This window comes from Nuphar pumila, chromosome 9, assembly GCF_984573655.1.
Source record: "Nuphar pumila chromosome 9, dmNupPumi1.hap1.1, whole genome shotgun sequence".
NCBI classification, from domain to species: domain Eukaryota; kingdom Viridiplantae; phylum Streptophyta; class Magnoliopsida; order Nymphaeales; family Nymphaeaceae; genus Nuphar; species Nuphar pumila.
The window spans coordinates 70,620,254-70,623,721 of NC_143257.1; the positions used below are offsets into that span (position 1 = coordinate 70,620,254).

General features: G+C 38.4%; 1 pseudogene; it reads right to left on the bottom strand.

The window, feature by feature from the left end:
• Positions 1-415: 415 nt before the first annotated feature.
• LOC149828628 (putative sugar phosphate/phosphate translocator At3g17430 pseudogene) lies at positions 416-1,143 on the bottom strand (annotated as a pseudogene).
• Between the last annotated feature and the right edge of the window lie 2,325 nt (positions 1,144-3,468).

Genomic DNA, 3,468 nt, shown 5'->3' on the forward strand with positions numbered 1-3,468 from the left:
GTTTATGAAAACATGGCTGATGGTGTAGAGGTAGACTAATGATGAAGATGCCATGTAAGGTGAGTATGAGAAGGTGGTGACACAACAGAGGATAGAAATAAAATACAGATGCTGTTGTGCAAATGCAACCATTGACACAAGATTTTAAGAAAGATAGGCTATTAATGACTAAAGGGGATGCCCATGAATATATTGTACAGGAATGCTTATAATGATATGCAAAACGATAAACAAATCTTAGAATGATATTACAGGAAATAGAACAAGTAACAAAAATAAAAAAAATGAAATCATGAGGGATCATGGGTGACGGATCAACAAGCTGGTTTGGAAAATAGATGCAAGGTAAATACTACATGTGTTACCTAAATGTAATAGGCTCAAGTGTTGCTGATGGATTAAAGCAATAGACCATTTATGTATAAGCTAATATACAATGAATCTTGTTTGTGGAGTGAATGAAATAATATGTGATGGCACAACCCACAAAGTTCAGGACAGTAATTGGAAAAGTAACGGTTGAGAGAGCCATCAATATTCAATCCTGCAAATACCAGCAACATGAATGGCAACAGCCCCAACTTTTCCTATTACCCAAAATATTGAGAAATTCAGTGCTAAAGCACAGGCAGCATATAAAAATAATTTCCAGAAGTTGGATTGGATTTGTGAAACTTCCATTTCAGGCTTCTCCAACAAAGACTAAGGCAATGACAGAAATAGGAAGCTGCATGGTGTTAGATAATACAAGCTGATAATAAGATTCAATGCCAAGCCCTTCTTTTGTCGAAGGACTTGCATTAAAACGAACCTAAGGGCCTCTGCAAACATACTCGTCACCTGGTACACTCAATTTGTTAGTGTCACATGTAACATTTATTAGGAAAATTTCAACCGGCATAAAGGCTTTAAGCATTTATATGAAGGCCACTGAAATATACGAATAAACAGTATTACCAAACCATAGATCTGATGCAAAGAAACACTAAGAGGAATCACACAAATAGCATATATTTCAGATGTCATATTGACAGATTCAACCACCTTGAGAACATAAATAAGAATGAAGGCAATAGCACCAGAAAATCCCATGTGAATCATGGTAAGTGTTATAGGCAATGGAAAATTGAAAAATTTTGGAGATAGAATCTATGATCCACAACACGAATGCGGTGCCGTCTACTCTGCATTAGTGTGTCAAGTGGTCAAAAGGTGGAATGATCACAACAATTTTGGGCAAGGATTCAGAGTAGAGATTTGCACAACCCATGGTTCCCAGACCCACTTTCACTACTGATATCTCTAGTATTAGAGGAATTGAAGAGGTTAGTTTCAAAGAAAATTTGGGAATACTGCAGACGGCAAAGCAGCCAGAGCATACAGTGGACATGACTCAATGGAGAGGCCCACAGTTTTTCAAGATTGGCTGACAAATTGATTACAACACATTCAAGGATCATCCTCTGTTCTCTCAATTTATGAAGGCCAAAAAGGGATTTGATCTTTTAGTTAAGAATGGCTATCAGCCTTTCCAAGGTCTGGACAAGAATGAAAATGGTTGTCTCAAGCCAATAATTCCTTAGCACTATCCTCAAAGAGCCGGGTTGGGCTTCACTGGCAGAAGATCTCAGAAGGGCACTATTTTTATCAAAGGAATGCACTGAGGGCATTTGCTTGTCTTTTCATCTCTATTCTTTTGTTTCTGCACTAGGATGATATCCCATTTCATTTCCACCATTGTCATTTGATTAATTCAATCTTTCAATAAAGTTGCAAGTTTCCTTTGTCTATCTGGATGCCATTTGTCTCTTTACTTCTTAATATCAAATCTTTGCAAATTTGCCATTATTTTGCTCTTTTACTTTTTCAATTATTTTCTCAATAAAAAGCAATTTGCTTTATGATGGGCAATTTCCCTGAATCAATTTATTCTTCAATTTTCATAATGTCTTTCCGATCTATCAAGAAGCTCGTTCTTAATCCAAATGCCTTTTCAAAGCCGACAGTGATTTATCAGATCAAAGTAAGAACAGAATGCAGTCACGCTGCAAAGCAGTCAGAAGAACCCGCAGAATTTGATTCAACTCTTCAAGAATTACCAGAATTTGCATCAATTCAAAAACAAGATGAGCCATCATCCTTAGTTCAAGATCCGACTGAGGATATTTATATCGGATCAAAAGATGATCCTAAAATTCTCAAGATTGGCAGCAGTTTGAGCCCAGAAAAGAAAGAAAGGCTCACCCATTTTCTCAAGCAACATGAAGAAGTGTTTGCATGGACGTATGAAGACATGCCAGGTCCGGATACCAAATTGGTTGAGCATCGTCTCGTCCTAAAACCAGATGTCAAGCCAGTTAAGCAGAAATTGAGAAAGATGGATCCTTGAGTGGAGCAACAGGTCAAGGAAGGTTTAGAAGACCTACTCAAATCAGAGTTCATTCGAACCATTGACTACCCAGACTGGTCGGCAAATATTGTCGTTGTTCCCAAAAAGAATGGCAAAGTTCAAATCTGCATCGACTTCAGAGATCTCAATAAAGCAACTCCTAAGGATGATTATCCGCTTCCTAATATTGATCTTTTAATCGATAGCACGACGGGCCACACCATGTTCTCTTTTATGGACGGATATTCCGGATATAATCAGATCAAATTGGTCGCTCGTGACCAGTCCAAGACATCTTTCACTACTCCTTGGGGCACTTTCTGTTATACAGTCATGCCATTTGGGCTTAAAAATGCTGGAGCTACTTGTCAACATGCTATGGCTGTCATTTTCCATGACTAGATGCACAAAATCATGGATGCATATGTCGATGATATTCTGGTAAAATCCAAAAAAGAGGAAGATCACATTGAAGCTCTCAATCAAGTTTTCAAGTGGCTCATTCTTTACAAGCTAAGGCTCAATCCGCAAAAATGTGTTTTCGGAGTTGAATCAGGCAAGTTGCTAGGCTTTTTGTTCAGCAAAAAGGGGATAGAAGCGGATCCCACTAAGGCCAAGACCATCATTGATATGCCACCCCCGACTAATCTCAAAGAATTGCGTAGCCTTCAGGGACACATGCAATTAATTCGACGATTCATATCCAATTTGGTCATGAGATGTGAGCCTTTCAATCATTTGCTTAGAAAAGGAGTGAAGTTCGAATGGGGACCAGAGTGTCAGCAATCATTTGAGCGTATCAAGAAATATTTTCTCAATCCTCCTGTATTAAAGTCGCCAGAATTGGGGAAATCCCTTTTGTTATACATCTCAGTTAATCAAGTTGTTTGCGGCGGATTCTTGGCGTAATACGAAGAAGGCAGTCTGATAGAGCATGCCATTTACTATGTGAGCAAAACCTTCATTGATTATGAGAAGAAATACTCTCAGATAGAGAAGACATGTTTAGCTCTGTGTAAACACCCCAAATTTTCACTCTCCTTCCCGATATCTCCACCAATCATCACATTTTGGTTCTC